Source organism: Panthera pardus, unplaced genomic scaffold (assembly GCF_024362965.1).
Source record: "Panthera pardus isolate Hobbes unplaced genomic scaffold, ASM2436296v1 HiC_scaffold_15, whole genome shotgun sequence".
NCBI classification, from domain to species: domain Eukaryota; kingdom Metazoa; phylum Chordata; class Mammalia; order Carnivora; family Felidae; genus Panthera; species Panthera pardus.
The window spans coordinates 13,510,093-13,520,405 of record NW_026526710.1 but is presented as its reverse complement, the minus strand read 5'-3'; positions in this window follow the sequence as shown (position 1 = coordinate 13,520,405).

The window sequence follows — 10,313 nt, the reverse complement described above, 5'->3', positions numbered from 1 at the left end:
GTTTTCGATTCACAGAAAAATGCAAAGATAGTACAGAGAGTTCCTTCTGCTTTATAGTTCTTTTTCCGTTACTAACATCTTATGTTCATTAGGTACTTCTGTAGGACAGAAGTCTCACGGGGTTGAGTTCAAGGAGTCAAGTTCAAGCTCCCGACGGGGCTACATTTCCGGAGGCTCCAGGGAAGAATGGGTATCTTTGCCTTCTTCAGGCTTCTGGAGGCTGCCACGTTCCTGGGCTTTCTTTTGTCTTCACAGCCCACAGCCTAGCATCTCCTTCTGCCCATTCTTCGCCAGCCGCATCTGCTCGGCCTCAGCTGGGGAATCTTCCCCACTTTTAAGGATTCATGTGCCCACCTGGATGATTCAGGATAACCTTCCCATCCCAAGGTTTTTAACCTTAACCACCTCTGCAAAGCCCCTTCTTCCACGTAGCCAAGGTAACCTGTTAGGGGGTGGAGATCTTTGGAGGTCAGTATTCCACCCACCACAGGAGGAAAGGGGGACACTTTTAATTATTGTCATTCAATTTCATTTGGCCTTGCTTTTTGTTTTTACCACCCTCCCCCCCCCCCCCCCAAATAGTACATCACTACCACATCTCTTATCCTTCTAAGCCCTCCTGGCCTCTGCTTACCTCCTTCCTCCCAGTTTGGAGGTCGTCACCCTGAGAGAAACATGCACAGGTAAGTCTGCCCTCTTCAGATGCGTGGCCAGGACCTTCCATGACCATGGATGCTCTATTTGTCAATCAGGTGAGCTCATCAGACCCTATTCGAACAGACCTGTTCCTATGTGCAGAGGAAGCTGAAAAATGGAATTCTGTTCCAGAACCTCCCATTCAAGTCGTTCAGCTTGCTTCCACCTGCTGGAATACATTTGTCTGATGGAACAGCACTAACTTTTTTTTTTTTTTTTTTTGGTATTCCTTTTATTTTTCAAGGCCAGCCCCGTATGAAGGAAGCAGCCTCTGTGTAGCTCTGAATCATTTCGTGTCACTGAGCTTTAATTTTCCTATCTGTGAAATAGGGATGATAGTACGAATTTGTTATTGACAGCTGTCTTAGCCCAGGGCCAGCACATTGTGGGAACTTGATAAATGATACCTGTTGGTGTCATAGTTGCCCTGATACAATTTTATGCATAGCGCCTGCCTCTGTAAGTGCTGGGTTCATTTCCCCCCTCCTAAAGGAAGGCGCTGGGAAATTGTTACTTATTTGCATACGAGCGGTTGATAAACTCCCTACCATTCCCCCCAGTTTCCCTGCTCAAGCTACACCCTGATTGGGGTTGGGGTATTGCCTTCTCTCTGTGGTTCAGGAGGAAATCCTGATTTGTCTGACCCAACTACGGTGGACCCACACCCTTGTGGGGGAGAGGGGGTGGGGCCCAGTTCTAACCAAAGACACTTCAGGGGATGTCTGCTGGGGGTGGGGGTGGGGCAACTCCTGGGTGCTGTTATATGTGCAAGAGACCTGTGGTACCGCTGCAGCCATAACCCCAGCAGGAGCATGCCACCGACACAGCTGACCGTGACCATCACAGGGCAGGAAGAGAGAAGGGTCGCTGCTTGATGGCGATGTCAGAAACAGAATCCACCCATCCCATGGGCCCCAATCCCAGAGCTTGGTTCTTCCTTTCTTTTTCTTTTCTTTTCTTTTCTTTTCTTTTCTTTTCTTTTCTTTTCTTTTCTCTTCTTTTCTTTCCTTCTTTCTTTCTTTCTTTCTTTCTTTCTTTCTTTCTTTCTTTCTCTTTTTTCTTTCTTCTTTCCTTTTTTCTTTTAAGATCTTTCTTTTTATTACTGTTTTATAGTAAAAAAACAAAACAAAACAAAACAAAACAAACCACATAACTTGATATCTACCCCCTTAACAAAGCTTTAACTATATGGTACAGAATTGTTGATGGATAAAGAAGATGTGATTATATACGTACAATGGGACTCCTTTTACAGGATAAAATAGTCTTCTCGCTTTATGTCATTTTTCAGTTACCAGGAAACATTCCCATCGACAGACTTTTCTAGAGCAGCATCACTCACAGTGCAGTATGTATGTGTATATACATATGGATAACATTTGGGGAGAAGGGCATTAAAATACACTTATAAAATCAACCACGTTAAACATTTTAAAAATGTATTTATTTTTGTTTTAGAGCATGTGTGCAGGCGGGGGAGACGGACAGAGGGAGAGAGAGACTCCCAAGCAGGCTGCAGGCTCAGCAAGGAGCCCGACATAGGGTTCAGTCTCACCAACCATGAGATCATGACCTGAGCCAAAACCAAGAGTCAGACACTCAACTGACTGAGCCTCTGAGGCACCCCAATTTTAACCGTTTTTAAGTGTGCAATTCAGTGGCATTAAGCACACTCACAATGTTGTGCAGCCGCTCAGTGTGTGTTTCAACTATTATCTAATATACAAAACCAGGTCATGGAAAATAATAATAATGATGATAATAATAATAATAATAATAATAATAATAATAACACCCACGGCACATACCACACTGGAGGCGGGGATGGTTTTTTCATGGTCAAGGTATTGCTGGCCAAAAAAGACACTAGAAAACAAAATATTCAAACACCCCTTTCCCCAGGCAGGTTGGCAGTTTGCTGTGGCCCACACACAGGAGCCAGTGCTGAAAGAATGCCCCCCCAACTCCCAGGGGTGCAGGAGGGGCCTAGAATAGAACTTGAATCATTCAGACTGCTTGCCTTTGCCACGGCTGAATTTCAGAAGACACGCCCGCACCCTGTGCAAACAGCAGGCTTCCTGGAAAACAACGCGATGTGCGAGACCTTCAGTTTTAGAATCGGCCTGTAATTCTTGATCCACGACAGCAGCTGGAGAACCGATGTCAGAGGTTCCCCCCACATCCCCACCCCAGTTCTCCCTGGGCGGGGGTGGGTGGGGGCCCCAAGACCACAGTTGAAGAACCACCTGACCCAGCTTGGTGGAGCTCACCCTTGACTTTACACAGAGAAGGGGAGGACGTACCCAAATGGGGCAAGTGGCAGAGTCAGTGTGTCTTGTGAGAGCAGCTGGTGGCCTCAGCGAGCCGAGACAGAAACAAGCTGCAGAGAAGGGGAGAGAGACTCAGCCAGTACCTGCGTGGCACTTATTGAACATCTATTGTCCTCTGAGCCTCTGTGATCTCTCTTCTCACGGTGTCTCCAGGAAGAATGGGTTATCGCAACCCCACACTTCAGATGGGGACACTGAGGCTCAGTGTGGTTGGGCAGAGGATGCTCATGGCCAGTGTCGTGAGTCGGGGTCCCCATCCCAAAGTCCACACCGGTTCCATTCTGCTGGGCTGTCAGATGTGGGCATGGCCCACTGAGATGGGGCATCAAGCCAGCTTTTCCATGGCTTTCCTGGACATGGGCACCCAGGGGCCATCCCTGGACGGTAGAGAGCTTCCACTTCCTAAGTTACCAAGTTCAGGGTGATTGGAGGATGGTGTGAGAGCAACTCCCTTCTCTGCTCAACTTTGAGCCTTCCTGGGCTCCCCCTTTCCCTCTACGTGAAGTCCACACCTTGAACAAGTCACTGGACCCAACGTTGGCTGTTGGCCAACCTCGCCCGCCATATTGGCCTTTCCTTTAAGCCCTGTGGCCTGCATTTCTGCCATGCTGTGCCCTCTGCCTGGAAGGCTCTGCCCTACTTCTAACTCTTCCTCATCCTTCAGATCTTGTAAATGCCACTTCCTGTGGGAAGCCCTCCCTGATCTTCTCTAATGACATCAAGTTGCCTGGCCTCAGGACACCCTGCATTTTCCCCATAGCGTTCACTGCAGTGTGAAATGATTGTTAAACATTCATAACCTGGGGCGCCTAAGTGGTTAAGTTGGTCACTTAAGTCGGCGACTGAGTGGCTCAGTCGGTGAAGCATCCGACTTCAGCTCAGGTCATGATCTCACGGTCTGTGGGTTCGAGCCCCTCGTCAAGCTCTGTGCTGACAGCTCGGAGCCTGGAGCCTGTTTCAAATTCTGTGTGTGTGTCTCTCTCTGCTCTGTCTCTATCTCTCAGAAATAAATAAATGTTGAAAAAATTTTTAATTAATAACCTGCCCACACCAAACTGAACTCCATGAGAATAGGGACTTGCTGCCTTGCTCCTGCTGTGTGTCCCAGTCTCTGCCAGACTGATCCGTACCTTGTAGCTGCTTAATAAATACTTGATGAGTGAGTGAGTGAAACTCCGGCCAGGGGGGTACTAACTTAAGCACACAAGTAGTCAGGGGCATGAAGGCATGAGCGGGAAGGCCACGCCTTTGCCAGAGAGGTGTGTCCCTAAACTTGGGCCGTGTGCCAGGACTGGTTCCTGAAAATTAGTGCTATCTCAGCTGAGCAAGCGCCTGGGGTGTTCCCAGACTCCTCTGCTGCATTTAGAGCGCCTTTGTCCCTGGGAAAGCTTCAGCCCTTGGACTGTCTCCTCATGTGTGTCTCTTGAGGACAATAAAGTTCTCCCATTACTGGCTTGGGGCAGCAGGAGAGAGGGACACCCCCCCCCCCAAAGCCACTATTGGAATTAGAAGGGTGATGGGATGCCTGGGTGGCTCAGTCAGTTGAGCGTCCGACTTTGGCTCAGGTCACGATCTCGCGGTCCGTGAGTTCGAGCCCCGCGTCGGGGTCTGGGCTGACGGCTCAGAGCCTGGAGCCTGCTTCCCACTCTGTGTCTCCCTCTCTCTCTGCCCCTCCCTGCTTGCGCGCTCTCTCTTTTTCTCTGAAAAATAAATAAACATTTAAAAAATTAAAAAAAAAAAAAAGAAAAAAGAACTGAGATCCTTCCCTGCTTGGACATAATAAGCAGCCAGTGGCGAGAGCTGACCTAGACTGGACTTATCTTACCTTATCTTCACTGGGGACCCACAGACTGTGTGTCTTTTTCGTTCACTTCTTACGCCCTCTGTTATCTTGTTTGTTGTGCAACTTCTCTCCTGCTCCGTGTGCCCTGTGAGAAGCCAAGTGAATCACGTGGTGAAATGTCATTGAACTTGGAATCCTGAACCTGCTTTATAATTACGTTAGCCTTGCTCTATGACAGAAGAAAGCCGATGCTGTGGAAAGACACAACTCGTGCGTGCACCTTCATAGCGTGCTCAGGGCAAAGGGGGCCTCGAGTTATGGTGCCAGACCTACTCACCTAACAGTCGGCAGGAAATGAGGCTCAAAAAAGGGACATCAAGGGGCGCCTGGGTGGCTCAGTCAAGCATCCGGTTTCAACTCAGGTCATGATCTTGCGGTTCGTGAGTTCAAGCCCCGTATCAGGTTCTGTGCTGACAGCTCAGAGCCTGGAGCCTGCTTCAGATTTTGTGTTTCCCTCTCTGCTCCTCCCCTGCCTCAAAAATAAACATTAAATTTTTTTTTTTTTTTTAAATAGGGACATCCATCAAGTCTTGAAACCAATCAACAGAGTTGGAACCAGATCCTGGGTCCCCTGACAGGTGGGCCTGGGTGCTTTCTACCTCACCGGGCTCCCAGCGTTACCCAGAATTTCTGAGAGCTGGGGAAGGCATGTCGATCATCAGCAACATCATCTTGGGCATCCCCACATGACTTGTGTCAAGTGCCAACCTGTGTCCTGGGTGAATCTTTAAATATGCCATCTCCTTGGGGCACCTGGGTGGCTCAGTCGGTTGAGCATCAGACGGTGGCTCAGGTCATGATCTTGCCAGTCCCGAGTTCGAGCCCCACGTCGGGCTCTGTGCTAACAGCTCAGAGCCTGAAGCCTGCTTCGGATTCTGTGTCTCCTTCTCTCTCTGCCCCTCCCTTGCTCATGCTCTGTCTCTCTGTCTCTCTCTCAAAAATAAACATTAAAAAATTTTTTTAAATATACTATCTCCTTGAATACTGTCCTCAACACTTTGAAGGAGGTGCTCTTAGGATCCCCATTTCACAGATGAGGAAACTGAGGCTCAGAGAGGTTATGTCATTTGTTCAACATCACACAGGTAGAAGCAGGGTTTGATCCCATGTCTGTCTGACTCCAGAACCTGTGCTCCTCTCGGTTCCCTTATGTCCTCATCCTCAGATGGCTTAGATTCAGTGTGTGATTCATTGTCAACAACAATACAAGTTTCTGTGAGCTCCTGGACGGGGTGCCATCTTGGCGCCCACAAATCCCTAGCAGAGCCTGGCCCCCGGGAGAAGCTTAAGAAGTGATTGTAGAGTTGAGAGGCGCCTGGGTGGCTCAGTCCGGTAAGCGTTCGACTCTTGGTTTCCACTCGGGTCATGATCTTGTGGTTTATGAGCTCAAACCCTGCATCAGGCTCTGTGCTGATAGTGCAGAGGCTGCTTGGGATTCTCTCTCTCCCTCTCTCTCTGCCCCTCCCCTGCTCACTCTCTATCTCTTTCTCTCAAAAACAAACATTTTTAAAAAGTGATTGTGGAGTTGAATGGAATGAAGAAGACCAGCTTTCACTTTTTCTATTTCTCCCACTGAATAACAGTGGTAATTAGCCATGACGTTGTGTTAGGTCAGGCACACAGTGGCTGGGTCTCCTTTCAGCATGTTCCCCGGAGCCCCCCTCCCCCCCCCCCCCCCCGCCTCCTCCCTGCTGCAGGGGCGCAAGGATGATGTGGTATTCCTCCCTTTCCTCTACTCTGTGCTGTTTAAGTGCCCCAAATGCTATTTTCATCCGGAAACTGAAAAAATGTTCAAATATTTAGCTGCAGTGCGCTGTGCCGTTTTCCCGGGATGGCAGCGAGTGGGCCTGCTGGCGGGTGTCGCCTTTGCGTTAATTAGGGAAAAGCAGCAGACGGGCCCTGGAAACAGCAAGGCGGGTTGGCATGGCGGCTCTTTCACACCCAGAGGAGTTGGCTCAACAAAGCCCATTTGGCACATTTAATCCTGCTGAAAACCTGGCAGTTGGAGAGGTGACATCACTGGAATCAATTACCCCCACAACTGCCAGTCCTGGGTAGAAATAACTCAAGAAATCAATTCATAATAACCACGCCATTCATCGAGGGCCGCCTGCCTGCCAACCTCCCGACTGCCTGATTTACATTAACCCTTTCAACCTCACGTCAGCCCTGAGAGGTAGTGGCCGTTATTCCTATCCTCTTTTTACCGATGGGATTGTAGGGGCCCAGGCCGGGCCACCCCAAGATGGGCCACTTTGGCATGAGAGCTATTTAGAGTTAAAAGCCATCAAACCCCAGCAGCTTCAGGAAAAGTTCCTTACCTCCCTCTAGAACTGCCTAAAAAGACTTTAGATAGAGGACCCGCTCCGGGGAGAGGCTAGCACAAGAACGTAACTACATTAGGATGTGAACGAGGCACGGTAGACGGGGGGGGGGGGGGGCACTTTGATCAAAGTCCTCTCTTGCTGGAGGGGAGGTGCGTGGGGGGATGGGCGAAATGGGTGACGGGCACCAAGGAGGGCACTTGTTGGGATGAGCACTGGGTGTTACACGTAAGTGATGGATCGCTAAATTCTACTCCTGAAACCATTATTACACTGTATGTTAACTCACTTGGGTTTAAATGAAAGGAAAAACAAGTCCTCTCTATGTCCCATTGTTTCCGAGTGGCCCAGAAAACATTTGTTTACCGAACAGTTACTCTTTTTCATCTTCCTGTGAATTGCATTCCTTCCCTTTGAAGTCCCAGACCCCCTGTCCCCTTCTCCTTAGTTCAGCATGACACATAGGTCTCCTTTTGCCTGTCTTTGGAACTTCCATGTCTGTGTGGATTTCCTGTACATACAAAACTAAATCTGATTTTCTCCTGTTAATCTGTCTTACATCAATTTGATTCTTGGTCCAGCTAAGACCTTGAGGGGACAGGATCTTCTTGCTCCCCAACAAGACCGCTGGGGCTTAGAGAGGGGACGTGTGGTAGGCTGAGTAATGGCCCCCAAAGAGATGGGCTCCCAATCCCTGGAACCCCTCAATCTGTCCTTATTTGGAAGAAGGGGTCTTCGCAGGTGTAATTAAGTTCAGGGTCTTGTGATGGGGGGTTTATCCTGCATTGTCTGGGTGGGCTCTAACCGCCATCACAAGCACCCTTATAGGACAGAGACGGGGAGACTGTGCAGACATGAGGGAGGCTGTGTGGAGACAGAGGCAGATGTTGGAGCCATGCATCCACAGCCAGAGGATCCCTGGAGCCCTCAGAAGCTGGGAGAGGCAAGGGACAGTTTCTCCTCTAGAGCTCTCCCAGGTCATGCCGTGCTGCGCTCACCTTGATTTTGCCCTGGTGATACAGATTTCACATTTCTGACCTCCAAAATAGAGAGAATAATTTTCTGGTTGTTTTAAATCACCGGGTTTGTGGTCCTTCGTTATATAGCAGCCACAGGAAACTCACACAGGAAATGACTTGTCCGCGGCCACCCAGCTGGAAAGTGGAGGTGTGGGGCTTTAAACACAGCAAATGCTCAAAAAACATGACCTGTGATTATTACGATGTTGCATGTGGGAAGGCTGAGTCGTAGGATAAAATGTCAGAAAGACCATGAATTTGGCCTACTTTGTCCATCCCAACAGATGGCGTTGGGGAGAGACAGTTTGAGTAACCAGGATTTGATGACTCAGTTTGGGAAGAAGCTATTAACAGCGCTGGGTGGGGCTGGCTCAGGAAAATGATGAAATGTTGTTGGGTGAACACCTCACCCCCACTGAGTCAGTTCCAACCATGAGAGTCAACTCTGCTGGCCAAGCTGGTCTTGCAGTTCGGCTTGAGAGGGGTTTGCAACCAATAGAGCCAGCAGGATGGCCCAACGATCCAAAAAGATAAGATGGTTCCTCTGTGTCTGGCCATATTTCCCCCATAACACTTTATTTATTGATGATTTCATCCTCTGTTTCTCTGTGGTCCAGGGTAAACACTCAACACGTACTTATTGAATGTGTGAATGTCTGCCCCACCGCAGGACGCTAAGGCCAGCTTGCCAAAGGCTTATTTCGCTCCTCCCCTGTTCCTTCCATATCTCCTTCTTTCCCCTCCCTTCTGATCTTGAACAGTTCAATCCAAGAACCATTGGGGCGGTGGGGGGCAGTCCCAGCAAGGTAAGCATCAGTAGCAGGGGAATGGGGAGAGGGTGTATGCTGGTCCCAGAGGATGTCATAGCCCAAATGGGATGAGGAGGGTAGCCCAGCATGGGTGGCCAGAGCTCATGCGAGTGAGGAGGGCATCCTCGTGGAAAGGCAGCCGAGCTTGAGCAGGCCGTAAAGGGCATCCTTGTTGGGGAGAAGGAGGCATCAATAATAAGAAATTGTTGCATGTGGGGGATTGGCCACATGAGTGAACACATTGAAAACAATGAGAATATACCAGGTCTCTCATGGTTGGACAAGGGAATCACCAATGTGGAAACAGGAAAATCTGGAATTGGCATTGGATCTATTAAGATGAACTCATGATTCTTTTAACTTTAAAAAAAAAGTTTATTTTTGAGAGAGAGGGAGAGAGAGTTGGAGAGGGGCAGAGAGAGAGGGAGACACAGAATCCGAAGCAGGCTCCAGGCTCTGAGCTGTCAGCACAGAGCCCGACGTGGGGCTCGAACTCACGAACCGTGAGATCATGACCTGAGCCACCCAGGCACCCCTGACCTCATGACTTTTAATGTAGCAGAGGACCATCAAGACAAATATAGACAAGTATGGGTAGAAATGTGTGTGCATATGTGGGTTTGCACGTGTGTATAGCTCTGTCCATGGGGCGGATCTGGGAGCAGTGACACCCCAGTAACAGGAAGCACATGTAGATCTTGGTGTCTGAACACCATTCTCCATTAAAAGGAACCTGGGTTCTTTGGAGAATGGCTGCTTCCAGGCCTAGGGCAGGGAAAGGACAAAGTAAGCCTGGAATATGTTGTGCCAGAGAGTAAGGAAGTGCTTACAGAACGATGGTGACATGTCTGAAGGACACAGAAGCCAGCTGGAAGGGACCATCACAGACCCAATCTAAGCTAATTTAGGCACCCAAATAAAGAATAACAGTAACGTGTTTGTAACTCATGGAATCATCTACCTCTGTCTGCACGGACATAAATAAATAAAAGGAAAGTTTGATCAGAGATGGGACATTTACCTGGTCTCACAGTACCTCCCTCTGAAATATCTATTTGTTTCAAGGAGGAAAAGAGCAGATGCACTACACAGTGGAGAAGCCTGGAAGGCACCACCTCATACAAGTGATCGAATTAACATCAATAGTGGGACCAACTGAAGTCACAGATTATCTATTAAGATATAATGAGAGACACAGCACATCACTTCTGTGATGGTTCGTGATGTATGGAATCCACAATCTGCATCTAATCTAAGATGCGTGGCCCAAATCTAATGAAGAGGAAACATGA